General features: G+C 39.7%; 1 pseudogene; it reads left to right on the top strand.

The window, feature by feature from the left end:
* The first annotated feature begins 10,343 nt into the window (after positions 1–10,343).
* On the top strand, positions 10,344–12,252 carry LOC139046096 (protein ZAR1-like; annotated as a pseudogene).
* The last annotated feature ends 527 nt before the right edge of the window (positions 12,253–12,779 follow it).

Genomic DNA, 12,779 nt, shown 5'->3' with positions numbered 1-12,779 from the left:
CAAGATACTCTCAAGGTCTATCCATATTGTTGCAAATGGCAAGATTTCATCTTTTTTATGGCTGAGTAGTATTCCATTGTGTATATATACCAAATTTTCATTGCTCATTTTTCCCTTGATGGGCACCTAGGTTGCTTCCAAGTCTTGGCTATTGTGAATAATGCTGCAATGAACATTGGGTCACATACATCTTTACACATTCATGTTTTCGTGTTCTTTGGATAAATACCCTGTAGTGGAATAGCTGGATGGTATGGTAGTTCTATTCTTAATTTTTTGAGGAATTTCCATAATGTTTTCCACAGTGATTACACCAGTTTGCACTCCTACCAGCAGTGTATGAGGGTTTCCTTTTCTCTGTATCCTCTCCAATATTTATTATTTCTTGTCTTGCCATTCTTATCTAGCCATTCTGATGGGCATGAGGTGATATTTCGTTGTAGTTTTGATTTGCATTTCCCCCATAATGAGTGATGTTGAACATCTTTTCATGTGCCTCTTGGCCATCTGTATAGCTTCTTCGGAAAAATGTCTGTTCAGATCTTTTGCCCATTTTTAAATTGGGTTGTTAGGTTTTTTTGTGGTTGTTGAGATGTATGAGTTCTCTATATATTTTGGATATTAACCCCTTATCAGACATATGGTTCACAAATATCTTCTCCCAATTGTTAGGTCATCTTTTCATTTTGTTGATGGTTTCTGTTGCTGTGCAGAAGCTTTTTAGTTTGATGTAGTCCCCTTTGTTTATGTTTTCTTTTGTTTCCTGTGCCTGGTGAGACATGGTATTCGAAAAGATGCTGCTAAGACTGATGACAAAGAGAGTACTGCCTATGTTTTCTTCTAGAAGTTTCATGGTTTCAGGTCTTAAATTCAAGTCTTTAATCCATTTTGGGTTAATTTTTGTGTATGTTGTAAGATAGTGGTCTAATTTCATTCTTTTGTATGTGGCTGTCCAGTTTTCCCAATACCATTTATTGAAGAGAATTTCTTTCCCCAGTGTATGTTCTTGGCTCCCTTGTCAAAAATTAGCTGTCCATAGATGTGTGGGTTTTTTTCTGGGCTCTTGATTCTGTCCCATTGATCTGTGTGTCTGTTTTTGTGCCATTACCATGCTGTTTTGATTACTATAGCTTTGAAGTATATTAGGAAATCAGGGAGTGTGATACCTCCAGCTTTCTTCTTTTTGTCAGGATTACTTTGGCTATTCAGAGTCTTTTGTTGTTCTATATAAATTTAAGATTCTTTGCTCTATTTCTGTGAAAAATGTCATTGGAACTTTGATAGGGATTGTTTTAGGAAATATGGACATTTTAATTATGTTAATTCTTCTAAACCAAGGGCGTGGAATAGCTTTCCATTTCTTTGTATCTCTCTTCTCCTTCCGGTAGATCAATTATTCTTATATTTGTCTTTCTGATCGAATCCAATCAGAAAGAGCAGAATTTCTTCATAGAGGAGGATCTCATAGAATTTCTTCATTTTAAGAAATCTTAGCTCTCTCTCCTCTTCTAACTGAATTATTTCTATATTTCTGTCCACCAAGTCATTTAGTTTTTTCTTGCACGTGGTCTTCCCTGTCCTGGAAGCTCTCTGTTGCATTCTTCATCTCATTCACTGAATTCTTCAGCTCCAGAATGTCTGTTTATTTATTTATTTAAAAAATTTCAATCTCTTTGGTACAGAACTCCTGTTCATTAATTTTTTCCTTTATTTCATTGAATCATCATCCTGAGTTTCTTGTAGTTTGTTGAATTTCTTCATACAACTATTTTGAATTCTTTTTCAGTTAGATTGCAATATTCCATGCCTTTGAGTTCAGTTGCTGAAGAATTGTCATTTTCTTTTTGTGATACCATATTCCTCGATTTTTTCATAGCATTTGTACATTTGTGCTACTACTTTCAAATTGGAAGCATCTCCTTAACTAAGGTATTATGTCATCTTTGGTTCTTAAAATTCAATAGGCTCTGGGGTATTGGAAACCTTTCTTTTGTGTTCCAGAAGGTGGCGCTATAGCTCATGTTTGTGGTTTCCCCCTTTCCCATTGGCCTTGGCCTATCTGAACACTCTTCAGTGTCTACTGGAGCTAGCTCTTGCAAATGCACTGGGGAGCACACACAAGGAGGCAGCTGAGTGCGGAAGTATGTGGGGGTTTAGCACTTGGGGCTTTGGGGCTACCCGTGGGCCCAGTGGGGGGATCCTTGAGTCGGGTACTACCAGAGGTTTGTGGATGGACTTCCTGCTGAAGTCCTGAAGCAGACAACAGAAAATGTGTTCCTTTAATGCCCTTTATTATTTTTATCTGCTTCCTTGCCTTTCTCCTCCCTCCTCCCAGTCACAGAGGTCCCTCCTCAGAAAAACGGGTTTCTCCAGCTGCAACCTGCCCAACTGGGATAGCTGGGCTGTCACCACTTTTGCTTTCCACCTCCTCTGTGGGAGAGGTTGCTGCTTTCCACCTCTTCTACTGGAGAGGTCACCACTGCCACTGCCAAAGGCCCAGCCCTTTGTAGTGTCCCACCTTGGTGAGTTCCTCCCTCTCCTCTGTCCAAACTTGTCTCTATCTTGCTCTGATGGCGCGCTGAAATCTTTCCTCAGGCAGGCTGGACTTCTACAGATTCTCTCTTGCCTGTAGGTATCTACCCAGTTTTACACTCTCCAGGGTTTTTTCTGATTGCGGTGAGTGGCAGGAGGGCAGGTTCGCTGCTTCCCTTGGATTTGTTGCTTTTATGAAGGTCCTATTTGCTTATTTTTGGATGCACAGGTGGGCTAGAAACCTCCTGGGTACCCTCAGTGTAATATGCAGAGGTATTTTTGTTTGGTTGTGGATATCTAATTAGTTGTTAAAAAAAGGAGAGAGAAAAGAAAAACAACTTAGGCTGCCATGATGCTGACGTGACCTCTCACTTTTTTCTCCATAGACATTTAAGTTTTCCACATTTTGGCTATTGTGAATAATGCTGCCAAGAACCTTGGCTTACAAATATCTGTTTGAATCCCTGCTTTCAATTCTTTTGGGTATACACCTAGGAGTGGAATTGTTGGATCATATGGTCATTCTATGTTTAACTTTTTGAGGAATCACCAAACTATTCCTCAATGGTTTCAACATTTTACATTGCCACCAGCAATGCACAGGGGTTCCACTTCTCCATATCCTCAGCAGCACTTATTTTTTTATTTTATTTTTTTCATAATAGCCATCCTAGAACATGTGAAGTGGTATCTCATTGTGGTTTTGATTTGCATTTCCTCCATGGCTGGTGGTGTTGAGCATCTTTTTACGTGCTTATTGGCCATTGTATATCTTCTTTGGAGATATGTCTATTCAAGTTTTTTGCCCGTTTTTTAATTGAATTATCAGGTTTTTTGTTGTTGAGTTTTGGGAGTTCTTTATATATTCTAGATATGAAACTCTTATCACATATATGCTTTGCAAATATTTTCTCCCACTCTTTGATGTGCCTTTTGATACTTTGGATGGTGTTCTCCAATGAATCAAAGTTTTTAGTTTTGATGGAGTCCAGTTTATCTATTTTTAAACTGTGTTGCCTGTGCTTTGGGTGTCACATCCAAGGAATCATTGCCAAACCCAATGTCTTAAAGCTTTTTCCCTATTTTCTTCTAAGAGTTTTAGTTTTAGCACTTACATTTATGTCTATGGTACACTTTGAGTTAATTTTTTTTTTTGGCTGGGAAAGATTTGCCCTGAGTTAACATCTGTTGCCAATCTCCCTCTCTGTTTTTTTTTCCCTCCCCAAAGCTCCTGTACATAGTCGTATATTCTAGCTGTAAGTCCTTCTAGTTCTTCTATGTGAGCCACTGCCACAGCATGGCTACTGACAGAGAAGTGTTGTGATTCTGTGCCCAGGAACTGAACCCAGGGCTGCCAAAGTGGAGCACTATGAACTTTAACCACTAGGCCATTAGGACTATTAGGGCTTCATTCTTTTGCATGTGGATATCCAGTTTTCCCAAAATCATTTGTTGAAAAGGCTGTATTTTCCCCATTGAATGGTCATGGCATCCTTGCCAAAAATGAACTGATCATAGATATAAGGGCTTATTTCTTGGCTCTCTGTTCTATTCCATTGATCTGTTTTTATGTCAGTACTTTGTTTTTTTAAAAGATTTTAATTAAATTAATTTTTTTATTGGGGTAATATTGGTTTATAATATTATATAAATTTCAGATGTACATCATTATATTTCAATTTCTGTGTAGATTACATCATGTTCACCACCCAAGGCTAATTCCCATCCATCACCACACACGTGTGCCTAATCACCCCTTTCTCCCTTCCCCCTTCTCCCAGTACTTACCCTGTTTTGATTACTTTAGCTTTGTCGTAAGTTTTGAAAAAAAAGATATGTGAGTCCTTCAACTATGTTCTTCTTTCTCAAGATTGTTTTGGCTATTTGGAGTCCCTTGAGAGTCCATATGAATTTTAGGATGTTTTCTTCTATTTCTGCAAAAAGCATCATTGGGATTTTGATAGGGTTTGTATGGAATCTGTAGATGGGTAGTATTGTCATCATAACAATATTAAGTCTTCTGATTCATGAACATGGGACACCCTTCCATATATCTGCGTCTTCTTAACTTTCTCTCAGCAATGTTTTGTAGTGTTTAGTATACAAGTCTTTTGCCTCTTAGGTTAATTCCTAAGTATTATCCTTTTTGATGTGACTGTAAATAGAATTGTTTTCTTAATTTCCTTTCATTGTTCATTGTTAAGGTATAGAAATGCAAATTATTTTTGCGTGTTGATGTTGTATCCTGTAGCTTGGCTGAATTCATTAGTTGTAACAGTTGTTTCGTGGAATTTTTAGGGTTTTATAGTCATGCTTTTAAAATGTTCATGCAACATTTATAAAAACTGTTTATGTAATAGGCCACAAAGAAAACCTCAATAAAATCTTAAATTAGAAATTCCACGTGCTACATTCTGTAACACCAATGCAATAACATTAAAAATTAGTTACAAAGCAAAAAGAACCACACACACACACACATATTACTCTGTTAAATACATTTTGGACTTAGGAAAAAAATCTTAAAACTATAATTATAAATTATTAGTTTAAAAAAGAAATTTAAACCCTTGATATCAAAAATTATGAGATGGGACTAAACATGTGCTAAGGGAAAATGGTACAGCCTTAAGTTATTTTATTATTAAATAAGAAAGTGGGAAATTAAAAACAAAACAGTCAATGCCTGAATCTGTAAAAGAATAAGACAAACTCATAGAAAAAAATAGAATGAAATTATTAAAAAGAAAAGCATGAAAACATGTCCAACATCACTAATTATTAGGGAAATGCAAATCAAAATTACGATGACATATCACCTTGCACCTGTCAGAATGGCTATAGCTAACAAGACAAGAAATAACAAGCATTGGAGAGGATGTTAAGAAAAGGGAACCCTCACACACTGCTGGTGGGAGTGCACACTGGAGCAGCCACAATGGAAAACAGTATGGAGTTTTCTTTAAAAATTAAAAATAGAACTACCATATGATCCAGCTATTCCACTACTTGGAATTTATCCAAAGAACATGAAATCAATCATTCAAAGATATATGCACCCCCATGTTTGCTGCAGCATTATTCACAATAGCCAAGACATGGAACAACCCAAGTGTCCATAAACAGATGAATGGATAAGTAAAATGTGATATACATATACAGTGGAATACTACTCAGCCATGAAAAAAGAAATAATTGTGGCATTTGTGACAACATGGATGGACCTTGGGGGTATTATGCCAAGTGAACTAAGTCAGACAAAGATAAATACTGTATGATTTCACTCATTTGTGGAAGATAAACAAACACATAGATAAAGAGAACAGATTAATGGTTACCAGAGGAGAAGAGGTTTAGGGGAGGATGAAAAGGGTAAAGGGGCACGTGTGTACGGTGACGGATAAAAATTAGACTGTTGGTGGTGAACACAATGCAGTCTATACAGAAACTGAAATATAGTGATGTATACCTGAAATTTACACAGTGTTGCAAGCCAATATGACCTCAATAAAATAATTTTTTTTAAAAAGAAAGAAAAGCAGACATTAACAAATTGGAAAACAGAAAAACAATAAAATTGATAAATAAATCTAAGAGCTGGTCCTTTGCAAAGATCAAAAGAATAGGTGATTCAGAATCTAAAATAATTTTTTTAAAGGATCAAAATATAATAAAAGAAAGAAAAAAGATAATCCAGATAGAGATATTTAAAATACTATCAAGTGAGAATTATAATGCAAATTAGTTTGAAAACCTGAAGGAAATTATGCTTTTATATGAAAATATAAATAAAATAGAACCAAGAAGAAGTGGAAAACTAGAACGAGCCTTGTATCCATTAAGATTACATTCAGCTGCATTTATCAAAACCTGGCTCTGGAGGCTTGACCAAAGGGGGATTAATTTGTGTCAATAACAATAAATCTTGAGGTGGGTAGTCCAGGCAGCCCTGGGTAGAAAGCTGCTCAGGGACATGGTCAAAGATCCACATTATTTCTGTCTTAATACTCCACCATCCTTAGCACGTGGCTTTCTTTGTCAGGGACGTATGATGGCTGCTCATTCTCCAGCCATTACATCAATATTGTAGGCAAGAAAAGTAGGGAAAAGTGAAGGGCAAAAATCAATAGGTGCATACTAGCTGAGTCTGTCCCTTTTTATTGACACTCAAATGTGCCATGTTTCATTTAATTGAATTCAAACTTGTTTCAGTAACCCATTATGATGCTCTATGAGGCCTGTAGCCTGAGAACAGTAAAGGAGGTGAAAGTTCTGATGAATGCCTTGTTCAAGAGGCCACCATTGTGTATTTTGAGCAGCAAAATGAGTGCCTTGTCCACTATCAATGATATCTGAAACCCCAAAGGGAACAAGGAGTGTCTTGAAGACTTGTAGTGTGGCTTTAGTATGTGGAAAGATGTGTGTGACCTTGATTTACATTTTGGAGATCTGTGTGTGATATTCGCAGACTTCTCTATCCTAAGAGGGGCACCCTTGGATAAGGAATTGCTGCTGCTGCCATGGCCAGGCTAGGCAGCCAGACCATTGGAAATGGCCCAAGAGTCTGTAAAAATGTGCAGATGGGGCCAATTGTTGGCCAGAGCATCCAGTGCTAAGATGACTGACTGCCTGAAGTTCAGCCAATTGTTAACTTGGGTCCTGTCCTTTATCAGGAACATTCCAGTTAAGAGATCAAATGCAACAGCTTTCCAGTGAGCTCTGCCATTTGTGATGGTGGTAATTCCTTTTGAGAACTTCCTGGCAAGGGACTGAGAACAGGGAAGGTCACCCCTTCTTACAGGTGGGATATCCCAGAAGGTTCAGATTTGACTCTATCCTGTAAATACAATTTTCATTTTATCAAGAAGGCCTTGGTGGTCATGCTGAGCTTACAGGGTGCTGTTTTCATGACTGAAGGCACAATAGGAAGCTGGTAAGGAGGATCATGGGCTCTGCGCCTTTGAGAACCTTTATTTCCATGACAGCACAGTATGTGGCCAGCAATTGATGTTGTAATGGCATGTAACATGGGGCTCAGGAGGTCAGTTTCTTGTACTAGAAGCCCATGGGCAACTTATGGCTGTTATGAGTGGATCCAGAGACCCCAGGAAGCATGAGAGGAGGCTGCTAAAGCCTCTATAGTGGAGGAATCTTGGGGGTGGGTGTGTGGCACTAATAAGAGTGCCTGTTGACTTGCAATTTGGACAGATTATAGAGACTTTTGTGGGAAGTCTCTTTTAAGGTGGGCTGATTTGTGAGTAACAGCATAAATGGCTTTAGGTAAAATTTGTAATAAGAAATATGTTGCCTCCAGAATCCAAGAAGACCTAAGTGACATTGGGCTTGTTTTAATGTGGCTGCTGAGAGAGTCAATAGTTTTTTCTTGACAGTGTGAGGGATGGAGTATCTTTGGCTTATTGAGTAATTTTCAGGAATTTAACCAAGGTGGTCAGGCCTTGTACTGTGTGTGGAGCAGTGTCCACATCTTTTTTGTGAGCTCTTTCATGAGTATGTGTATGTCTAGAATGAGTCTGTCAAACAAATCTCCTCAGAGGAGCGAGCCATCAATGTAAGTTAGACCTGTGCTTTTGGAGGAAGTTGGATGTGGTTATGATCTTACCTGCATAGATTCCATGTTGTAAACTCTACTCCAATCTCTGGCTAATCCTTGAATCATGTACGTACATTATGTATATGTGGGATACACTCCAAACGTGTCCACCTGCTAAGCCTAAAAGAACTGAACGGAGATTTGAACTGCTCCTAAGGTGACCAATTTGTCCCAGTTTGCCCAGAACTTTCCTGGTTTTAGAACTGAAGGCCACATCCCAGGGACCCCTATCAGTTCCAGGCAAACTGGAATGCTTGGTCATCCTAGCTGCTTCCCAAAAGATTGGATTTTCAGTTTGAATCCAGTGACATTAACTGCATGCTAAGACAAACTAACAAAGAAACTTCAAGACGAATATAATAAAATCCAGAGTCTCTACAACATAACATTCACAATGTCTAAGATTTAATCCAAAATTACTAGACAGGTGAAGAAACAGTAAAATGTGACCCATTTTCAAGAGAAACACAATTACTGGAGACTGACACCCAAGATGACAAAATTGTTGGAATTAACAGGCACAGATTTTAAAATTTATATTAACCACATTGAATTATGTAGAAGAAAACACATTCATAATAAATGAAAAGATAGGAAATTTCAAGAGGGAAATAGAAACTATAAGAATCAAATAGAAATTGTCTTGAAGACAGAGCAAAAAATTCTTCTAATCTGAATAAGACAGAGAAAAAAAGATCGAAAAAATAATGGGCAACTTCATGGACCTCTGGTATAACACTAAGAAGTTATGTAATTGGAGTCCCAAAAGGAGGAGAGAGAGAAAATTAGGCAAAAAACACAAGATTCCTTGTTTGATGAATGAATGAGCAGATCAGTGAGTACTACAGAACTACTATGGTATGAGAAGAAAATAATAAATTAAAAGACTCATATTTGCCTGGTTATTCTTGGCAGAGTTTTACTAATACTATATAAGAAAAAATGGATAGTTATTAAAAACTTATGGTAGTTATGCCAGCACATTCTTGGTATATTCTCCAAATATATTATTTGCTTGAATTAACAGTTCACTAACTTATATATAATTTATGCCATCATTTAGTTTCAATTTATCTCAATCAATCCATTAAAGAGTGTTACCTAGTCTAGATGGATCAAACCTATGTGTTGTATCACTGTCCAGGTACCTGGTGAGGGAACTGTAACCCCACAGTGCTGGTGCTAGCGAGAGCCTATTTCTGATTGAACGGCCCACCCCATATACATACTCATTGATGTATTTGTATCCCCAAGGAAGCAAAATTTACCTCAGCTTTTTGAGAGTAGGAATTATGTCTATACTTACTTTTGCAGTTCCTCACAGGGCTCTCGGACATATATATATATTTTTTATTATTAAGATTATGATAGTTTACAACCTTTTGAAATTTCAGTTGTACATTATTGTTAGTCATGTTGTGGGTACACCATTTCACCTTTTGCGCCCACCCCCCTTTCCCCTGGTAACCACCAATCAGATCTCCTTGTCTATATGTTAACTTCCACCTATGAGTGGAGTCACATGGAGTTCGTCTTTCTCTATCTGGCTTATTTCACTTAACATAGTACCCTTAAGGTCCATCCATGTTGTTGTGAACGGGACGATTTTGTCCTTTTTATGGCTGAGTAGTATTCCATTGTATATATATATACCATACCTTCTTTATCCAATCGTCAGTTGCTGGGCACTTAGGTTGGTTCCATGACTTGGCTATTGTGAATAATGCTGCGATGAACATAGGGGTGCAACGGACTCTTGGGATTTCTGATTTCAGGTTCTTAGGATAGATACCCAGTAGTGGGATGGCTAGGTCATAAGGTGTTTCTATTTTTAACTTTTTGAGAAATCTCCGTACTGTTTTCCATAGTGGCTGCACCATTTTGCATTCCCACCAACGTGTATGAGGGTTCCTTTTTCTCCACAACCTCTCCAACATTTGTCACTTTTGGTTTTGGATATTTTTGCCATTCTAACAGGTGTAAGGTGATATCTTAGTGTAGTTTTCATATTTATATTTTTTAAATTAACAAGATAATATTATTTAAAAGAAGAATTAGAAACTAAATCACTGAAAATGGACCTTTGCTCATTTTAAACATGGTTCCAACATTCTGAAACTTTTTCTTTTTCTTTCAGTGGGCAAGCCCCATTCCTTTCAGTCAGACTGGGTGTAGGTATTGGGAAGCCATGAAAACTTTCGTGTATTCAAGTCATAGAAGGTACACGTGACTGATACGCTGGTACCTGTGTATCAGCCTGTGAATGCTCACACGGCATTCCCTGTGGTCTTACATCCTGTTGGTTTCCTAATCCTCTTTTCTCTTCCCTATAAGTGATGATGGCCTCTCCGATCTTTAGAAATTTCTCACTGAACAGATAAGAGTGTTGCTGACAGCTCCCTCTGCATTTCTCTTTCTCAAAATAACTGAGGCTGTCACTCTACTGGCTATTCAATATGCTTTTAAAAAAATTAGTTGCTTCCTCCTCCCGCTCTCCTCCCCACCAGGCTGTTTAAACTGGAACTGCTACCCATGGTCCAGGGAAGTAAGAACACAAAGACTACACTCCACTGGCTCCCAGTGCCTGTAGGCAAAACCCAAAGGAACACCCTTTCCTTACAGAGCTGCTTCCTTGTCTTTGTTCACAGGACCACTTTTGATAGAACACCTCGGGTGAGTGTTACGAGACCGACACAAGCTTCAGGCCTTGGTGGCAGATGGGGATCTTCCAAAGTCAGCCACCTGGGATCTGGAGTTTTCCAAGTTATTAGTGTTTGCTGCTATTCACAGGGTTTTCATGGCTAATTTTTTCGGAAGTGAGTGGCCAGGTCCTTCTTCCTAGTCCGTCTAATCTGGAAGCTCCGCTGAAACCTGTCCGCCATGGGTGACCCTGCTGGTGTTTGAAATACTGGTGGCGTAGCTTTCAGCATCATGGCAACATGCAGATGCCACAGTATGACAACTGACTGATGGGCAGTGTGGTTCCCTGACAAGAAACGAACCCAGGCCTCAGTGGTGAGAGTGTCGAATCTTAACCACCACACCACCGGGGCTGGCTTTAACAAGCTTGAAGAAAGCTAATATACTAAACTGACATCAACATCTGAATCTACCAAAAAAGGAATGGAGAACCAACTTGATCAGGACAAAGAAGGGGCGGATGAAGGTGGAAGGCAAAACAAAGACACAAAGAAACTGCACCAGGTTGCTGTGCTGCATCAGGGCCTTGGGTGAGCGGATGGAAAGCTTGGCACATATTCTCTATAGCTACCAGAGCTATGGGAACACACTGCGTTTGGCCCAGCCTGGAGTCTCTGAGGCAAAACACCTATCCCCTGCTTTCCTGGCCAGGCCAGGGCTGCTGGTGCCCGTGAATGCCTCTGACTACTGCATGGACCCTTACAAGTGGGTGCAGCTTAAGGCCATTCTCTCCTAGAAGAACCCCAGCATGAGCCTGTGGCTGTGCAAGGCCAACACCAGGGATGAGGGTGTGCAGGTAAGCCCGCGGGTGGACAAATCTGTGCAGCACTTGCTGGGGCTCGCACCTTAAGCAGCTGTTTCCCCTGGGGCAGCAGAGGCTGCAAGGCACCCTTGCCAGCCTGGGGAAGACATTTGCTGGTGATTGGCTGCAGGGGCTTGATCCAGCTGCAGAAGGATGGGGAAGACAAGAGAGGAAGAGGCTTGGGGGCCTGTGACGTCAGAAAATGACAGGCAGGAGGAGCTGGGGCAGCAGGATGCAGCAAGTCCTTGGGAAAGGAGAGCAAGCAGGCACAGGGAAATGCTGCGGTGGACTTGGGAAGCCAGCTTTCAGTTTTTGGAGCCAAAATATGGCTATTTTCACTGTAAAGATTGTAAGATCAGTTGGAAAAGTGCTTTAGGTGTGGTGCATTTCTGGAATGCATAAGGTCTATTCCAAACAACTCTGTCGACGATGCCAAATGAATTTATCTCTTATTGAGTAGATTGATTCTATGTCAGACCTGTTCAGAGTCTCACTGTTCCTTTTGTCAAAAGAGAAGACATTGAACTGAGGAGCCTCACTGACAAGAACTGTGTGGTTGCTGCAAAGTGACAGGCTCTCCTGTGGCAATATTTACAGCTTCAAATAGGTCACGTGACAGACAGCGTGACTTGTACAGGACACCTGAATGCTTCTTGTAACTTACTATACTGCTTTCCTTTTTTGCAACTTAACTCTGAACTGGCATTGGAAAATGGATTAGACTTTTGTACGTTTTCTAGGTTGTATAACAATTGTACAATGTGAATAGACTAGAATAAATGCATGTAAAATAGAAAAAAAAAAAAAAGGATGGAACCTCCAACCATCTTGGAGCCTGGGCCCTTGACGATTGGCTGAACAAGGCACACTGATTACAGAGGCTGTCACCATATTCCATTCTGGTTGATGGCAGGTCAGCAGCCTGCAGTACAGGGCTCACCCCAGGAAGGGCTAGAGAAGCTTCTCAGTTCCAAGGGGATCACACTCCGAGATTCTGCTTTATTCTCGTTCCAGGCTGCTCCTTAAGGGATGCTACCGGTTTGACAACATTCTCTGCCTTTTGTCCTCAGAGTTGGGTGAGACTGTGAAGTTTCAGTGTGATGTCTATGACGTGCCTGATATACTGGCAGCTCA

Source organism: Equus asinus, chromosome 8, assembly GCF_041296235.1.
Source record: "Equus asinus isolate D_3611 breed Donkey chromosome 8, EquAss-T2T_v2, whole genome shotgun sequence".
In the NCBI taxonomy this organism is placed as follows: Eukaryota; Metazoa; Chordata; class Mammalia; order Perissodactyla; family Equidae; genus Equus; species Equus asinus.
The sequence above is the reverse complement of the archived record's forward strand: the minus strand, read 5'-3'. Positions and strand labels throughout refer to the sequence as shown.